This window comes from Phocoena sinus, chromosome 2 (genome assembly GCF_008692025.1).
Source record: "Phocoena sinus isolate mPhoSin1 chromosome 2, mPhoSin1.pri, whole genome shotgun sequence".
In the NCBI taxonomy this organism is placed as follows: Eukaryota; Metazoa; Chordata; class Mammalia; order Artiodactyla; family Phocoenidae; genus Phocoena; species Phocoena sinus.
In genome coordinates, this window is record NC_045764.1 from 127,689,060 (window position 1) to 127,708,867 (window position 19,808).

At 45.4% G+C, this 19,808-nt stretch overlaps 1 long non-coding RNA gene and 1 pseudogene across 1 annotated transcript; one reads left to right on the top strand and one right to left on the bottom strand.

Moving 5' to 3' along the window:
* Positions 1 to 445: 445 nt before the first annotated feature.
* LOC116748339 lies at positions 446 to 985 on the top strand (annotated as a pseudogene).
* A 1,433-nt stretch (positions 986 to 2,418) lies between these two features.
* Positions 2,419 to 9,510, bottom strand: LOC116747086. Its single transcript, XR_004347965.1, has 3 exons — positions 9,479 to 9,510; positions 6,118 to 6,967; positions 2,419 to 3,503 (listed from the first exon to the last, which is right to left on the bottom strand). It is a non-coding gene; the product is annotated as an uncharacterized LOC116747086 (long non-coding RNA).
* Between the last annotated feature and the right edge of the window lie 10,298 nt (positions 9,511 to 19,808).

Below are 19,808 nucleotides of genomic sequence, written 5' to 3' on the forward strand. Positions count from 1 at the left end.
CTTTTAACAAATTCTGTCTTAGGACATTCCCAGGCGGAGCAGGGAGGGGCTGCTGCTTTTCTAGGCCACTGGGTTATTAAGGTGATCCTAGGTGGTCAGTCTTTGTCGGCCAAGAGCCCTGAGCTTGAACGCACCAATGTCAATCCCGAGACCCCTTCAACCTCAGGATCACCCCACCCAAAAGCCCGCATCTTATGGGTGAGGAAACGGAACCTCCGAGAAAGTAATGATTTCTATTTGCTGTAAGCGTCTATGGTCTGCAGTGCGCTCGGCGGTCCCACAGATCTGTCTCTTGCTTCAACAGTGTTTGGGTGGAACACACCCGTAGATGCCCCTTCTCCCAGCCCCTGGCCACCCTCCAACTTCTTTTCCAGTGGCAACCTTTGGAACCAACCAATTAGACATCCTCTGCCCACCTCCCTGGACCAGCCAACACCATTTTTTGAGCTTAGCTCCTTATTGCCGATCAACCATGAGCCCCGGGATTCATCAGAATTATTCCGCCAAGGTGGAGGCCGCCGTCAACCACCTGGTCAACACATATCTGTGGGCTTCCCACACCTACCTCTCCCTGGGCGTCTGTTTCGACTGCGACGATGTGGCTCTGGAGGGCCTGGGCCACTTCTTCCTCGAGTTGGCAGAGGACAAGCGCAAGGGCACCGAGCATCTGTTGAAGATGCCAAACCAGCTCAGAGGCTGTGCCCTCTTCCAGGATATGCAGAAGCTATTCCAAAGATGAGTGGGGTAAAACCCAGACGTCATGGAAGCCACCATGGTCGTGGAGAAGAACCTGAACCCGGTCCTTTTGGATCTGCATGCCCTGGGTTCTGCCACGCAGACTCCCAGCTCTGACTTCCTGGAGAGCTGCAACCTAGATGAGCCGGTGAAACTCATCAAGAAGATGGGCAGCCACCTGACTGACCTCCGCCCCAGTTGGGGGCTGGGCGAGGAGCTCTTCAAAAGGCTCACCCTTAAGCACAACTAACTTGGAGCCTCTGGAGCCCAGCAGCCTTTGAGGAGCCCCTTTGCATCACCCTGGTGTCAGGGCTTCTGCCTGAGCCTCTCTCTGCAGCCACTGGGCAGCTTTTTAACCCAAGCCCTGGACCAAATGGAAACAATTAAAAAAAAAAAGTCTACGACCTAAGTCCCTTCGCTTTAGCATTCTTCAAAATGCCTGTGGCTGAACTGACTTCGCAAGCCCAGTCTGGTGTCCTCTGTCTGCCACACTGTATCCAGCCATGCTGTAAATTGCCATGTGTTCAGCAAATGTAAAATGAACAGAGAGAGAGAGAGAGTTGTTTGTATAATGCAGGCAGTTCTGCCTGCCATTCCACTCAATGAAGGGCTATGAATCTGCTGTTCCCGGTGGGTCTTGGTTCCCGCCTCCTTCTCATTGTGTAAGAACTAGTCAGGCTTTGTGTAGCTCTAGCACAGCCCTTAGACGCAGGCCAATCCTTTACCTGTAGTAGTAGAATAAACTACTACTACAATATTCTGTCCCAACACTGGAGGGGAAGCTGGTCTTGTTGCACTTAGTGAGAAAGAGTGTCATGGTCTCTACCACAGCAACTTCTGACTGGATTTCCAAGGGTCATTTGGATCATCCTCCCAGTCTTTAGAACCTGAGCCTGGGTGTGATGTGCTCTGCTGTGATCATTGCCAGCACAGGGTATGGGCTGCCAGGAAAGAACCCATTCGGAACAGCACATGTGTTCAATTACCCCTTGGTGAGCTCTCGCTGGAGCATCTTATGGGTAAGGGAGTGTGGAGAGAATGAAAACTTGAACAAACCTATACATCACTGGACTATAAAACTCATTAAAATATTGACAGATTTAAAGGCTTAATGACCCAGCAAAGATGGGAAATATGCTTAAATGCAGATCTCAGTCATTAAAAATACATTTTGCATGCCACATTTACCTCGCATGAAAATGGGGGGAAAATACATTTCGGGTGAGATTGCCACCGCTCCCCGAGAGGGTGGGTTAGAAAAGTGAGCGACAGTTCTCACTGAGTGCCCAATGAGGTGAAAGCTCTCAGGAGCTCGGGTGGTCTTTCTGCGGAGGCTGGTGGCTCCGTCACCATCAAAGCTGCAGCCAATTCACCACCCCAGAGACTCCTGAAGTGTGCAAGATGCAGGCAGCACTTTCCCAAGAGACATCAGCTCACAGGGAAAGATGCCAGAAAGGGTCTGGCTTGGCAGAAGCATCAGGATGTAAGGCAGCTGGAGAAATGTATATGGCAAGACATACTTAGCAACTGGAGCAACTTACCAGAGACACCAAATTAGTCTCCTTCCAAAGCATGTTTCTTTTTTCTTACCAGAACTTAGTTTCCATGTTAGTTTGCTAGGGCTACTGTAACAAAGTACCAGAGACTGGTGGCTTAAACAACAGAAATTTATTTTCTCACTATAATGGAGGCTAGAAGTCCAAGGTCAAGGTGCGGGCAGGGTTGGTTTCTTCTGAGGCCTCTCTCCTTGCCTTGCAGACAACCGTCTTCTCCCTGTGTCTTCACATCATCTTCCTTTGCCTGTCTGTGGCCAGATCTCTTTTTATAAGGACACTAGTTGTGTTGGACTAGGGCCCATCCTAAAGACCTCATTTTAACTTAATTACCTCTTTAAAGACCCGGTTTCCAAACTGGTCGGTCACTTTCTAAGGAACTGGGGGTTAGGACTTCAACATATAAATTTAGGGGGACACAAGTCAAACCATAACAGTTGCTAAATGATTATAATACCTCCAAAAGGAGGCTTGGGGAACGGTTGTTTTGTTTTACAAAGAAAAGTACAAGTTCATAGCGTATGGAGTGGCTTCTGCCTTTTTAAGTTATTTGATTCAGTCAAACTCCAACTCACAAGGACTCCCATCGGCAGGGACGTGAGGAGGAAATGGCCGGGCTGTTAGCCACGAACCAGTTTAGTGATCTTCAGCTAATAACACACCCCTCCCAAACCTCAATTTCCTCTTCTGTGAAACAAAGGAGTTAAGTGGGGAGCTGGATGTGGTGACTGGCACCCAACCCACTTCTTCGAGCTGTCCTGTGTGGTAGAGACAAGAAAGCTGAAAACTGCCCTTCTCAGATTCCTTTCCAGCTAGAGTTCTGGTTATGAATCACGTTTCCCCCAGTAAGATGCTGTGGTATGAGACTGGCGGACAAAAATGAAGGGAGACCGCCTTCCTGTTGCTGTTTCTACCGGCCTGGCCAATCAATCAAATGGAAAGGAGGTGTGGAGGCTGGAGTTAGCATTCCAGCATCCCATGCCCAGGCTGAGGGCACCAGAACAGTCGTGGGGATGGGGCCACAGCAGGGGAGTACCCTAGGAGTCTCTCCCGAAGACATGCTGGCAAAATATGAAAAACATGCACAGGTGTGTTCACCGCTGCACTCTTGTAACAGCAAAGGACTAGTTACAACCCTAGTGGCCATGAATAGGAAACTGGTTGAATAAACTACTACTAAATATATCCACACACATGATGGAACGTTCTGCAGCTCTGTAAAGGAAGAAAAAATATTTCCAAACACTGCTATGGAGTCATCTTCAGGACGTACAGTTGAACGAAAAAAGCAAAGTGGAAAAAAAGGTATACTGTTTAGAAAGTGGGATGGGGTGGGTAGCTATGTATATTTAAAAGAGATCCTGGAAAAATAAAAAAACAAGGAGTCCTAAAGACCTCCTTTAATGCTAAAAATAGTGTGACTAAGATGTCAGGTCCTGACCTCTGGTAGCAAAAGTAGAAACAAAGGGAGAGCGCCCTGGCCTGCTTCTCCCACCCAGTTCAGGTGAGAGGTGAGAAGGAAGCCTGCAGGAGGAAAATGAGCATTGGCTGAGTGTCTGTCATTTATAGCACCTGGGCCAGGCACTTCAAATGTATTTTCTCCTTTAATCGTTTACAGTTTCACTTTGAGATCGGTGTTTTTATTACCCCCATTTTACAGATAAGGAAAGGAGAGCCAAGAGACGTTAAGCAACTTGACCAAATTCATGAAGCAAGTAAAGTGCCAGAAATAGGGCTTTACACCCAGGCCTTCGGGACCCCAGCTATAGATCGCAGCTAAGATCTCTTGCTGGGTCCTGGATGGAGTTCTTAGGCTGTGGCCACAGGGAGGTAGGTAATGCTTCCCTAGGACCCCGGTTTCTGTCTCCTTCCTTCATGCCCTCCCAGAGACAGGCACCAGGCCTGGCTGCAAGGGAGGGTCCCGGGGAGGGAGGGAGTGCCTCTAAGCCACTGGCTTTCAATTTGATTGCATATGAAAATCACCTGAGGTGCTTTCAAAATTACTGATGCTCGGGTCCTACTCTCAGAGATTCTGATTTAATATGTATGGGTTGCAGCCTAGGCATGGGGTTTTTAGAAGCTCCCCAGGTAATCCTAATGTGCTGCAAAGTTTGAAAACCAGGGCTCTGAGCTCTTGCTGTTTTCACGTGTAGTAAGGTCCAGAATCGTTAGCATCACCTGGGCGTGTGTTAGAACTGAGAGCTCTCTGGTCCCACACCGGACCTACTGAATCAGAAAGTCGTGGGGAGGGGCGAGTGAAGGGAAGCGGGGAGTGAAGGGAAGGGGGCCAGTGATCTGTATTTTCACAAGCCTTCCACTCAATTCTCTGTGCCCTAAAGCTTGAGAATCACCGCTCTTAGCAGCAAGCTAGAGACAGATCCTCAGGCGCCATGGTTTGCTTTGTCAGCTGTCACACAATTGCTATGTTATGACCAAGGAAGATAAATTTGATGGTCCCAGGCAATGAGACTGTCCGGGTTTTCCCCCAAGAACAAAACTTCAAGGCATGTGAGAATGCTTTTAAATGAGATTTGGAGTCAACTGGAACTCAGTGTAGCTTCTGAGCAGGGGAACAGCATTATCAAAATATGATGATGGGGCTTCCCTGGTGGCGCAGTGGTTGAGAGTCCGCCTGCCGATGCAGGGGATGCGGGTTCGTGCCCCGGTCCGGGAAGATCCCACATGCCGCGGAGTGGCTAGGCCCGTGAGCCATGGCCGCTGAGCCTGCGCGTCCGGAGCCTGTGCTCCGCAACGGGAGAGGCCACAGCAGTGAGAGGCCCGCGTACCACAAAAAAAAAAAAAAAAAAAAAATATGATGATGCTACTCAGCTACTGTGAACCAAAAGCTGCCAAAGGGAGTGTCAGCAGCTGAGGGAGAACACAGCCCTCAGGAACAGACAGACCAGGCTGGACGGCCGAGGTCACCCAGCACATGGCAACCTCACCTGCCAAGGCTTCTCCACTTGAATGGTGTATTAATTTCCTAGGGCTGCTGTAACAAATTAATAAACTTCATGACTTAAAACAACAGACATCTATTCTTTCACTGTTCTGGAGGACAGGAGTCTGAAATCAAGGTATCGGCAGGGTTGGTTCCTCCTGGAAGGCTTAAGAGAGAATCTGTTCCATGCTTCTCTCCTGGCTTCTCATCACTGCGGGCAGCCCTTGGGATTCCTTGGTTTGTAGACAAATTGCTCCAATCTCTCCCTCTGTCTTCACATGACCTTCCCCTCTGGGTCTCAAATTTTCCCTCTCCTTTCTCTTATAAGGACCATTACTGGATTTAGGGGCCATCCTAAGTCCAGGATGATCTTATCTCAAAATCCTTCACCTAGTCACATCTGCAAAGATTGTTTCCAAATAAGGTCACACTCACAGGTGTGTGTGGGGGTGGATAGGTTAGGATTTGAATGTATCTTTGGGGGGCTGCAATTCAACCCACTACAAATGGGAAACAAATTCTGCTTTCTCACAGCAGCCTTCCCTAAGGCTGATTCTGAGCAGAGAGATTACCTGAGGAACCTCTGTTTCCCTCAGGGCAAACGCGGTTGGCCTGGAGTTCAGCACTACTGACTGTCTGCACAGAGTTCTCCATCAGACAGTTGCTTTCCTGCGAGCTCACCAAGGCCTTGTCGCAGAGCCGAGATCTCTCTGTGCTACTGTATAAAGGAGAAACTGAGGCTCAGGGACTTGCTGAGCTCCCAGAGCTAGGAAGTGGTGGTCCCCCAACTCTAACTACGCTGCCCCTTCTGTTGGCATCAGTTGCTGTCAGGAGTCGTGACTTAGCCCGATAGTCTTCAGCAAAGTGGGGGGGCTTGGGATTTCTTACCTGAGACCAGTGGTGTAATCAAGATCCAGCCTCGGGACTTCCCTGGCAGTCCAGCAGTTATGACTCTGCCCTTCCACTGTAGGGGGTGCAGGTTCGGTCCCTGTCCAGGAACTAAGATCCCACGTGCCCCGCGGTATGGCCAAAAAGTTAAAAAAAAAAAAAAGATTCAGCCTCGTGCCAGCCAGCTTATCACCAGAAGCTCCTGGCAGATGGTCTGGTCACTTCTTTCTCTCTCTCAGTTTCCCATGACCTCCTTCATGACAGTTCTACAAACACAGAGAGCCTTGTGCCTGTCAGGCCCTTGGCCTCTGGGAGGAACTCAGTAAATGTGAATAGAATGATTTTTTTGTTTGTTTTTGGCTCTAGCTCAGCAGGAAACCTGTTTGATATACATAGTCGAATAAAATACACCTATTTCCATGAACTTAACCATCCAGGGGACCCACAGACACACTCTGATGTACAGTGAAGCAGAAGCAGTGGGTTCTGACACCAGTCTCCCTGCTCTTGTCAACTCAAAAATGGATGAAAATCTCTAACCAAGCAGCCAGGAGACTGGCGTGGGTGCTGTTAACTTCAGGTCTAATTTTCCATGGGCTCCACGTGGTCTGGTCAGGGATGTGTCAGCTTCATCCTTAGGGCCTTCATTACTGAGCCCAGCAGTCTCAGGTTTGCTTGCTCACCTTAGCCACGGCTGCTGCAGCCTCTTCTAGGAATTCAGAGTCACGTGCAGCCTGAACGACCCCGGCCTCTCCCAGCTCAGGACTCCTGCCTTCCGGTCCTCCGTTGCTAGCTCTCAGCCCTTGGGTTTCCAGCCATCAGCAGGACTATCCCACCATCACGTTGAACTCTGCAATTAAAAAATCAATCTATCTTCCCCTTCTGAATAGCTCCCCTTTCTAACTTTTTCCATCTGCTTAATGGCACCAACTGGAAAGCAGACGTCACTGCTCGGCCCTCTCCTCCCCTCTCTCCACTATGGTCAATCTCCTACCACAAGACAAGAGGTGGGGTACAGAGGTGGGTAGACAAGGAAGGGAACAAACATTTTTGAGCCCTCACCACGATGAGATAGACCAGGGGCTGGATGCTAACTCATGGATCTTCTCAATAATCCAGTGAGGTGGGGACAGTGTTACTGTTCTAATTTCACAGGTGAAAAACTGAGGTTCAGAACGATTTGGGGTCACGCAGCTGTGAGGCAGAGATCAGACCCAGCCCGTGCTCTTTGCACTCTGCAGTGATGCTCAGCCTGATTTATGCTTTCTTTGGTGACGCCCTAACTGCTGCTTCTCTCCTGCTTTTGCCAGCGCTGCCTAGTCCAGGCCTTTACCATCTCCTTCCTGAATAGCAGAAACAGCTTCCCAGCTGTTCCGTGCAGCTACTCTTTTCTGCAGCCATCTGCCTGTGTCCAACGCTTTCTATTTCTTTCATGTCTCCCATAGTGCCTGGCCCAGGAGTGGATGTGGGGCAGACACCCAGCATCTCTTGTAATAGAATGCTCTGGGCCTGGTGCAACAGGAAACTTATTTTCTAGCATCTAAATATGAGTTTTGATTAGGCTAGGCACCACCTGCTGGTACTCTGAGAGGTACAGACTAGGTTAGTAATGCAGGTGACTTGTTACCATTCTTAGTAATGAAGGAAGGAGGATGGAACTTACACGGAACAGTACGGAGATTCCTTAAAAAACTAAAAATGGAGTTGCTGTATGATCCAGCGATCCCACTCCTGGGCATATATCCAGAGAAAAACTCTAATTTGAAAAGATACATGTACCCCAATGTTCACAGCAGCACTATTTACACTAGCCAAGACATGGAAGCAACCTAAACGTCCATCAACAGATGAACGTACAAAGATGTGATATATAAATATACAATGGAATATTACTCAGCCGTAAAAAGGAATGAAATAATGCCATCGGCAGCAACATGGATGGATCTAGAGAGTATCATACTAAGTGAAGTAAGTCAGACAGAGAAAGACAAACATCATATGATATCACTTATATGTGGAATCTAAAAAAAATGATACAAATGAACTTATTTATGAAATAGAAATAGACTCACCAACATAGAACACAAACATGGTTATCAAAGGGGAAGGGGGGAGGTAAATTAGAAGTTTGTGATTAACATATAAACAATACTATAAATAAAATAGATAAACAATAAGGATCTACTGTATAGCACAGGAAACTGTATTCAATATCTTGTAATAACCTATAATGGAAAAGGATCTGGAAAAGAATATATATGTGTGTGTGTGTGTGTGTGTGTGTGTGTGTGTGTGTGTGTATATACTGAATCACTTTGCTGTACACCTGAAACTAACAAACATTGTAAATTAACTATACTTCAATTTAAAAAATGGTTAAAAAAAAGATGTACATTTCAGAGAGGAATGGATTTTATAGAGATGAGTTCTATGTGCTTATCTGATGTAATCAGGAACGTGTACAAGCTTGCATCATATATATTCCCTTTACCAACCTGGGTGTAGACAGAAGAGTATGGTGTTAGGAGGTCCCAGTGAAATATGGTAAATATCCTGCACTAGTGACCACTTGCCAGTTACCAGACACGAAAAACACACCTGATCCTTCTTCTTTGCATGAGAGTGTCACTGCTGGGGTCCACCCTGCTGACCACTAATTAAAAATATTTTGATAAATGAGCCCATTCCATTTCCTATTACTATTCACCATCATCTGACTTACCTGTCATACCACACAGCAAAGCTGTATTTTATATGAAAGTCTAGTCAAATAACAAGGGTGCCAGACCCAGCCTTTCAAATTCCTTCTCACTGAGAGCAAGTTGGTACACACTTTTTGTAGGATAATTTGGAAATAGTGATTAAAATTTAAATACAAATATCCTTTGACCTAACAGTTCCACTCCTAGGATTTCCCCCCAACCCCAGCCCCATGGATAATAATGACAACAAAACCAAGCCAAAACAAAAATACACCCGTGTGTATAAACATTTCTTTCAGCATTATTTGTAAGAGCATAGGATTAGACACAATTAAAATGTTCTTTAATAGATGATGGTTAAATAAATTCTGATACATCCAAAAATGAAATTTTATGAAGTCATGAGAAAGAATGAGGTAAATTTTTACGTGATAATATTGAATAAGGAATGTGCTACAAGACACGTTAAGTGTAAAAGGTGCAGAGGAGTGGGTATAGAGTGTATAGCAGGTGTAGTATGTAGTATGCCTCCTTGTACATAAAAAGGATATCAAAGCATTCACTTATTCAAATTAAATTACTGGTAAGTGCCTCTTTCTCCATGCATTTACTTCTATTGAGTTTATTATAGATTTTTGAAGACTTATCATGTAACTTACCTTGTTCGAAGAAGCCCTGGTGCCATCATCTCTGAATCAAAATGAGAAAGGAGATTAAGATCTAGGTGTCTCCTTATACCCCCAGGGAAAAAATGGAATAGACTGGGTCTCATCGCATCTCTTTATTAGCCTCCTCACTGAAATATCCTGCTCCTTTTAAGCTGGTATTGGTGGGTTCTTGGGGGTGGGTTCATGTAAAGTGTCCTCTTGAAAAATCTATACTACTGAGCCTGGTGCTGGTCTCTTAAGCCATTTGTGGAAATGAAAAGCAGAGTCGGGTTCTGATTTTCATCCAGCAGTGTAAAGTGAGGGGTGAATACCGGAGATTATATATAAAAAAAAACCCCACCTATGTTTCCAGGGAATTTCCAGACCAACAGTATGGTGAAGGCAGCTGGACTAGAGCATTAGGGACCACAGGATTCAGCTCCATACATTTAACCTTGGAATAGTAATGTGATGAAAAGTATATGCTCATAAGGAACGTCAAAATAGTTCCTGGTGTCTTGGGTTTGGTACTTTAACTCTCTCAAGGCAGTAGAATATAGTGGGTAAGAGCAAGGCTCTGCAGCCAGATTCCAAGGTTTGGAACTGGTGATGCCATTTATTAGCTATTTGACCTTGAATAAGTTACTCTCTGGTCTTAGTTTTCTAATCTATAAAATGGGCATAATTCTAGCACCTATTGCCTAAGGTTTTCATGATGATTAAAAAAGTAAACACAGGCAAAATACATACCAAGTACTTAATCAATGTTACTACATCCTTAAAAGCTAATCTATTTCAGAAAAAAATCATATTTCTGCACAGTAAGCATTAAAACCTTCAAACTCCTCGCTGCCCGGTCCCCTATCCAAGCTCCCCGAGGCCATGAACTAAAATAACAGACTTGATCTTTGTCTCCTAAATTCACCAGAGCAGTTATTCCTAAGCAGTGTTGTCTACTGCAATGCAAATTAATGTAAATTACTCACTTTATCTGAAAATCATTTTAGAATCCCACAGTCATTAATTTCAAACCCAGACTTGCCTTTGTACATAATTATTAGTTCTCCTCTCAGGAGTCAGGACTGTAGCACTTTCATTCATTTACAAAAAGTTTAGGTGCCCGCCTTGGTGGTGGTGGTGATAGCAGTGGTGGTGTCTGAAAGAGTCCAACAGAGCACTTGAGTCGATGTGTTAGAAATTCCCATTTGCTGCTGCAGAAAAGAGATACCATCTCAATGGAGTTTCTAGGCCGAGTGTGTGGAAGTTTCCCTACCTTGGTGGCAGGACTGGGGGATCCAGAAAAGGAGGTAGCTGTGGGATCCTCAGCAAGCCCTCACCTGTCTGGACCTGAGTTTCATCATCTCTAAAACAAAGAGATTGAATTAAATAGTGTAGTGGTTCTTTCCAGTCCGAAGACCCTACGTAGATATGAACTCTGCCTTAGGAATCTGGGCTCTTTTTTTTTAAACTATACTAAAATACTCCTCTTCTGACCCCCAAATTGCCACCACACACCTAAATACACAAACACGGTGAAATAATAATGAAAGCTCCCATTTATTGAGTGCTAAGTGCCAAGTGCTTTATATACATCATTACACGACAGCTCACAATAAACTTCTGAGGTAGCTATTAATTTTTCAGAAACCCAGAGAGGCCACGGTGAAGGCCAAAGTGGGAGCCTAGATTCTTCTCTGTAAAAGAGGAAGCTGAGCTGGATGACTGAGGCCCCTTCCAGCTCTAGACCATTCTATATGTCTAGATTCATTGCATTCTCAAGCCTTCCAAGTCAGCCACACTTGAGGTGGAAGTCCTAGGACTGGGCAATTCCTGTGGGGCTCTTCCTGAGGTACAAAGTGTGATACGGCACCATCATCCTTGGATTTCTACTTTTCGAATCTGTTCTGTGTAGGCCGTGCTGGTTTTACGAAGCAGCACAAAAGGAGATCTCCTAGGGCCCTTGAGAGCCTCTACGGCGGACAGAGATGCTGTACATTTGATTCCAAACCGCCTCCCTTCCTCTCAAAAACTCAGCCCCCTCCAGTTTCACTCAGGAGAGAGATTCCGCTGACTTCTCCTCCGGTGGGTTTGCAGCTTGTGTCAGGCCGCTGGGCAAGGCTGAACCAGAGCTCAGAGTGATGTGACCTCACTTTCGATGTCTGGTTTCAAAGCACATAATTTAAGTCTCTGATTCTACCGCAGCTGTATGTTTTCTGAGCCTTTATCTTCCATCCCTGCCTTAAGCATTTCGGTCTACCCAGCCAAGCTCCCTCTCTCTCCCTCACATACATATTCTCATTCATTCTTGATCTCTTTGAAAATATTTCATAGTGGAAAATAAACACATCAAAATTAAGACGGTTCCCTGTGACAAGAAAGCATACACAGAAGTGAAACCAGAGTTCTTAAAACCTCAGTCGTTAAGAAATGTCTTTGGAACCATCCTCCTCTTTACAGGGCTGAGAGCTACAATAAATAGAACTCATCAGAGACTCAGACATACTCAGACTGAGAAACGCACATATTACTACGAGCAGCTGCATTCGTCTGAGTTCTTGGAGGGGTGTGGGGGAAGACTGCATTCATTCACTGCTCTGGAAAAGCTTGATGCCATCAGCACCCAAAGGAGCAAGTTCCCAGTGCCGAGTGTGGTACCCACCAGACAGCAGCATCCACAACAGCGGGTCCAGCCTCTCCAGGGAGCTGGGGGCACTGGGCCTCCTTACCCCACAGCTGGGGCAGCAAGGGGCCGGACACAACCTGTCAGAGGTGGGCGGGGCCGTGTGGGAGGACTTCCTGAGCAGCTCCCCACCCTGCCCGTTTCCCCCTCCTCCCCCTACTCCCCCTGCAAATCCTCCAAAGAAAAGAGTTAAGAGCCCAAAGTCTGTGGCCTGCCCTGGGGGTTGGAGAGGGGCAGGGCCCAACCAGGCACCTGCGGTCCCTTCGTCAGCCCCTCAGGGACTAAAATCCTGCCATCTGCGAAAGGAAGGCACTACTTTATTTCCAGTTGGGCCATTCCTTGGGTGGGACTTTCCTTTTGGATGGTTTTTTAGCAAAGAGAAATACAGAACACCCAGCTAAATTTGAATTTCAGATAACAAATATGTTTTTGCATAAATATGTCCCCAGTACTGCAAGGGGCATGCTTATACTAAAACATTTTTTTGTTATTTATCTGAAATTCAAATAGAACTGGGTGCCCTGTATTTTATCTGGCAACCATACCCCTTTACAGTCTTCACAGGGAGTGTTTTTTCTTGCTATGTGCTCTCAAGCAGGTATTTGTTCAGTTCTGATTCTCCTGGGATTCCTGATGAAAAAGCAGAAACTTCAGGCCACATCTACTGAATAAAATTTCCAGGGGTAAGACCCAGAAATATACATTTTATCAAGTTGTTATCTAGGTGATGCTGATGAACATTTGTACTAGTTTATCGCTTCCACACAAATCTCCCTAAAACACAGAGGCTGAAAATAACCAACATTGATTATCTCACAGTTCATATGGGTCAGGAATTTGGGATTGATTTAGCTTTGTGATTCTGGCTAAGCGTCTCTCATGATGCTGAAATCAAGGTGTTGGTTCAGGCTGCAAACATCTCTAGACTGCACTGGTGCTGGAGAATCTGCTGCCTAGCTCAGGTCCTTTCTGGATATTAGCTGGAAACATCAGTTCTTCACCACATGGGCTGCTGGCTTCTCCCAGAGCTAGGGGTGAGAGAGAGAGAGACAGACAGACAGACAGACAGACACACACACACACACACACACACACACACACAGACTCCTCAAGACAAATCCAAATCCACAGTAAACTCAAGGGAAGAGAATTACACAAGATCATCCACACCAAGAGGCAGGAATCACTGGGGACCGTCTTAGAGGCTGTCTACCAACATATTCAAGTTTGAGAATTACTATTACAAATTAGTCCTCAACAAACTGTAACCAAAACCACATTTTAAAAATGGGAGCCAATGTCTTTCTTTACTTACTTTTTACCTGTTTCCATCCCTCCTCCCCATACACCCCTTGGGATCTGAGACAACGAGGAAGAAAAAATGAGGAAGAAAAAGTGGCCAAAATGACGATCTTGGGAGAACAGCAAAATGTTAAATTTTAAAATGCTTGCAAATATTGAGTAGGAGGAAATGATATGCCAATCCCATGCATATATAGCTGTGTCCTCCTAAAACATCTTAGCACTCAATGTGACTCTTGAAGAATCTATGAGGACTTCTGGAGACATAATATGTAAGGTGACCAGTTGTCCCAATTTGCCCAGGACTGTCCCATGTCCTGGAAAATGCTTGTCTCAGGCAAATTGAGATGGTTGTTCATCTTCTTAACGTGGTGCCAACAAGAAAGCACATCAATCACTCTGCCCCTGTCTACAGACTGAGTGGATCCACCTTGTGATGAAGTGGAGAGTGTAGGCTTTGAGCTAGAAGCCCACTAATGTGTGCCCTCAGCTGTGGCCTTAAGCTATCTCACCTAGAAGACAGGCCCCATAAATCTGCTTTAGTGAAGCTTAAGTATAATGATGCCCATGGAAGTGCCTTGTAAACCGAAAGGTGCTGCATAGATGCTCTTTACTGCTCTTTTGAAGAGAAGACCTTGATCCTAGCATGAAAGGTGGGACGAAAAATGTCACCCCTTTACACTGTTGCAACTAAACGTGACATTTTCTCTTTCAATTAGGTGGATGTACTGACCTCCAGAAAAGGTGAACACAGCCCACAAAAGCCACAGGACACACCTTTAATCTTCATTTTAATTTGCTGTTTAATCCCCAGAATGATTTACACAGTTCCCTCCAGAAAATGCTACACTACCAAAAAGGACAGTTGTCTCTATTGTATCCTCAATGACAAGTTTCCCAGAAAATCTGTGTGAAGTCTTGATAGAAAAGACATGATTCATTTTTCACAGCTCCAAGGGTGTGATTCCCTTCTCTTGGGAGAAAACCTGTCACCAGTGGTGCTCCTTCCCTCACCCTCCTCCACTTCCATTCCTCCAGACTTGGGAGACTTTTTTTTGCTGGTGAGAAAGGCAGTAGCCTGTAAATTGTGTTGAAGTGTTCATTCCTTCTCTTTTTTTCTTCTGCCTTTACCAGTTCTGGGCAGGCCTGCACATTTATATGATGCCAAGTCTCAAAATCAAAATAGGCAATGCCATTTTGAACTGACTCTAGTTTTCTTTGAGGTGGGCCAGTTAGAAAGAATGGCCATGATTTGTGTTTTGTCCACTGTTCTCCTCCACCCACCCCTGTACCCTGGCTGTGCGTCACAGGCACCCAACAAAGAAGCTGGACTGATTATGATGCAGAAGAAAGTCCATCTGGTCTGGTCTCTTCCCTGCCACTTTGCAGCCATATAACCTAGAACCTCTGAGTCTCAAGGGGAAGAATGATATCTGGCCTTTCTGCAGCATGGGGTAGTTTGCAACGATCAAATCAGATTAATGTAAATGAAAGATGTTTGAAAATCTTAAGAGTGCCATATAAACATAAGGTGTTTAGTTTTTATTAGAGTCCTTCCTTCGACATGCTTCAGGTATCTGGCCAGCTGAATATTCCTACAGTATTATAATTTGCATTAATAGATGTGAATTTCTACTTACTGACCTTAGCAAGCTTACCTAATTTTAACACTGCCACAAAGCTGCTGCCTTACGGTTTCTGTTTTATAGATTTAACGCTTAAGAGGTTGATTATTATTTTTTTTTTTTTGGCCACGTTGGGTTTTCATTGCTGCACGCGGGCTTTCTCTAGTTGAGGTGAGCGGGGGCTACTCTTCGTTACGGCCTGCTGGCTTCTCATTGCGGTGGCTTCTCTTGCTGCAGAGCATGGACTCCAGGCACGCAGGCTTCGGTAGTTGCAGTGTGTGGGCTCAGTAGTTGTGGTGCATGGGCTCTACAGTGTGCAGGCTTCAGTAGTTGTAGCGCGCGGGCTCAGTAGTTGTGGCATATGGGCTTAGTTGCTCCATAGCATGTGGGATCGAACCTGTGCCCCTGCAATGGCAGGTGGATTCTTAACCACTGCACAACTAGGGAAGTCCCAAGAGCCTGACTTTTGCCCTGCACTTCAGACCAGTCTCCAAGGTGTGTCCTCTCCTTGATATTCAAGATGGTGATACTTCAGTTTATGAAGTATTTAGCTTTTCATTTTATACCATCTCTTCATACAGACTATTTTAAAAATCTATTTTTGAAGTCATCAGTTCTACTGCAATAAAATTATTTTTTTTTAAATGAGCAATGCTTAAGCAAACCTTAATCAAGTACCATAATTAAATAAGGGATTATAAACACATTTTCCCCCTGGTTCATTAAGTTACAATGCAAGTTTATAGTTAATATATAATTAGAACATTTACAGCCATATCAAAAGAAATGAAGAAAAGAAAAAAAAACGTTCACCTACAACCCTACTAGCCTGATACAACAAGTGAATAGTCTGAAAATGAAACTAAGTAAATTGTTTCACTACAGCATTTTTCTTCTGAAGGAGAAAGGATGGGAGAGTCAGGCTCAAAGACTCAACCTTATTCAGGGCATTTGGCGAGTACTTACATAGGGTAAGCGCCATGCATAAGCCGTCTCAGAAAAATCCTTGCTTTTTCCGGGCAAAGACATTGTGAGGGTTAATTTTATGTGTCAACTTGGCTGGGCCACGGTGCCCAGATATTTGTTCAAACATTATTCTGGATGTTTCTGTGAGGGTGTTTTTGGATGAGATTAACATTTAAGTTGGTGGACTTTCAGAAAAAAAGATTCCCCTCCCTAATATGGGTGGGCTTCACCAATCAGTTGAAGGCCTAAAGAGAACAAAAGATTTGGGGGGGCTCCCAACTGAGTCCCTCAACTTCTCTCAGCCTTGATTTCCTCATCTGAAAAACTGAAAGCACTGTGTAAACTATATAATACTATATAATGTCTGGTGTTATACTTATCATATTTCCTAAACTCACAGTAGTAGCTAGCAATTGAGAACATCATATGTGCCAGGCTCTGTGTCAAGCACATATATGATTTCATTTACTCCATCCAACAACCCATGTGGTGGATAACAGTATTGATCCCATTTTACAAATGAAGAAACTGAGGCATGAAGAAGTTAAGCCACTTGCCTTAGGTCACACAGGTGGGATGCAGCAGAGCTGGGACTTGTACCTAGATCTATCAGAATTTAGGGAATGTTCTCCCTAATGATTAGCTCTGTGACTAGGGGGAGTTATTTACCTGCTTTAAGTTCTGACATTCTTGTATGTACCATGGGATACCTGTCCATCTCCTCATCCTGGTGTGAGAATTCAGGGAATCACATTTGGGGAGGCATCCAGCACAGTGTCTGGTGTACGCTCACAGTGCAACAAGAATTTCCACTCTAGACCCCCAGGTCCCGCACTGCCAGCCCCTGTGCACAGAGGACAGTTGGATCATACAGGCAGGGAAGCAGCCAGATTTGCTGGAAATCAATGACCAATCTGCCACATTTATCAAATTCTAGTTTTAAAAATGTTCTTCCGGGCTTCCCTGGTGGCGCAGTGGTTGAGAATCTGCCTGCCAATGCAGGGGACACGGGTTCGAGCCCTGGTCTGGGAAGGTCCCACATGCCGCGGAGCAACTAGCCCCGTGAGCCACAATTACTGAGCCTGCGCTCCGCAACAGGAGAGGCCGCGATAGTGAGAGGCCCGCGCACCGCGATGAAGAGTGGACCCTGCTCGCCGCAACTAGAGAAAGCCTTCGCACAGAAACGAAGACCCAACACAGCCATAAAAAAAAAATTAATTAAAAAAAAAATGTTCTTCCTGAAAAGAGTCAGTGAATTTGAACAAATTCTTTGCTTTTTATGTTAAGACTTTTAATATGTTACATGAATATCTTCTTCTTGAATATATTTATGAGAAATCTAATTCACGCTATAACTCAAACCTTTTTGGCAAATCAAACATTCCTTAAAATACTAATGAAATACATCTCATATTTAAAAATATAAGATTATTATGTTAGTTTGCTAGGGCTGCCATAACAAAGTAGCAGAGACGGGGCGGCTAAAACAATAGAAATTTATTTTCTCACAGTAATGGAGGCTAGAAGTCCAAGATCAAGGTGCCAGCAGGGTTGGTTTCTTCTGAGGTCTCTCTCCTTGGCTTGCAGACAGCCACCTTCTCCCTGTGTCTTCACATCATCTTCCCTCTTTATTTGTCTGCGTCCTAATCTCCTCTTCTTATAAGGACACCAGTCATATTTGGTTAGGGTCCACCCTAATGGCTTCATTTCAACATAATTACCTCTTTAAAGGCTCTATCTCCAAATACAGTCACATTCTGAGGTTCTAGGTGTTAGGACCTCAACATATGAATTTTGGAGGTACACAATTCAGCCCAAAACAAATATATATTTATTAACTATATTCACATTAAAAACAAATCCCTATTTATTGGACATCTTCAGAATCACTGACGATGCATGAAGAATATATTTATATTCACAGACTATATTTGAGAAAAATACATGCATGAACATATTCATACAGAGAGACGCTTTGAAACAAGCTTTCAGTACACTGGTTTATTTTGGTACATTTGACAAGTTGGCCATATGGTGAAATGATATTTTATTCAGTAGTCTCTCTGAGAATTAACAAGTGGGCATATTGATCCAGAGCTGATATAAAGCCTGTATGAACCACAATCTACTGGGACCTCCCCACCCCCGAGAGAATCACACTGTTACCTGAAAGAGAAAAGCACCCAGAGCCATGATCACCTCCTGAAACAAGGGCAGCAGGTGGTTGACAGGAGACCAGGAAGGGGTGTTCTGCAGGAGGAAGGAGTAGGGGGACCTCCAAACCCGGGGAAGGTCAGTTCAGCAGAGTGCTCCCCTGGGAGCCTCCAGATCCTGGTACATGGGATGGGCGGGGGGAGCGAGAGAAGGGAGACCCTAGAGTTAACTCCTGTTTCTCAACTTTTCATTTCTTTCTCCCCTTTCCCCAGATCTCCCCCAATCAGGCCACAAGGGCAGTTCTGTGCCACAGATGCCACTTCCAAGTCACCCCAGTAATGGATCCTTTCGCAGCTTAAGCTCCTTAATGTGGAGGCCCAAGTCTCCTCTTTCATTCAGTTAACAGTAAAAATCCAGGACATTAGTGGTGAACCTCTTTCCCCCCACACCCATATCCAAATTTAGCTACATCTTCCCTCCTCCCTCCTTCCCTTCTCTTCCTTCCTTCCATTAGTCTTTTTGAAGAGTTGACTCTCTCCTTTCCAGAATCAGTTTACCTGCCTGTGGGCTCCTCCACTTGCCCCCCGCCCCCTCAAGCCCCCCTTTATCTTCAGCCACAATCTCTCCTCTCTCATCCTTTTGTACAAGCCTTCTTTCAACCCTGACTCTCCCCTCATTCCCACCAAACTCTATGAAGTAAGCTACTGCTTTCACTTTCTCCACTGTCACTTTTATTCATATCTCATTTTTGTATTCCCTCCAGGACCTACCACAAGCATCACAGGCACTCAAGAAAAGATAGTTGGGTTAATGGAATATTCTTCGAGTGAAATGTGCAAGGACCATGAAGGGTGTAAAGAAGACTCTGTTCTTGTCTTCAAGGAGGGGGCCAAGGAGTTAGTGAGACAAGGTAGAAACATGAAAAACATGTCACCAGAGCCACACTGGAAACAAACAGAAGAGAATCTCTAAAATGGAGGCATCGGGAGAAGAGCACCCTTGTGTGTTCACTGAGGGCTTCCGTGAGTGCGAATTAATGAACTCACAGTGAGCAGCAAGGACCAAAGGGACCCCCGACCACCCTGCCACAGCTGGGGGTCACAGAGAATGAAGGCACATTGTCAGGACTGGGGACACTCTTGTGGAGAAGGAGTGTCCCTGGCGGGAGGAAGGCAGTAGAGAATGTATGGGATGCCGGCATAGGCCAACATCAGGCTTCGGGGCTCTGAGGACCCAAATGGCAGGCTTCCCAAGGCTGGGCAGCTTTAAATCAGGCCCAGAGCCCCACAAGCCAAGCAGTGTCTACAGCCTGCCTGGGCAGACCTGCTACCCTAGATGCTTTCAAGAACAATGAAATACGGCAGTGTTGAGTTGAGGAGTCCTTCCATTTGATAGGCTGGAGGAGTCGAGGGAAACACATTTGCAAAACCAGGCCAATCATCTATGCTCCCATAGTGAGAGTAACAATAACAACAAGAAGTATTTGTAAAATGCTCGGCACGCTCTGCGCCCTGTCCTAGAGTACTCACTCCTTTCAGGAACCTCTTCCTTTCCATGACAGCAAGCAACTCACAACCCACGGGTGTCTCCAGCACCTGCCACAAGCCTGGCCCAC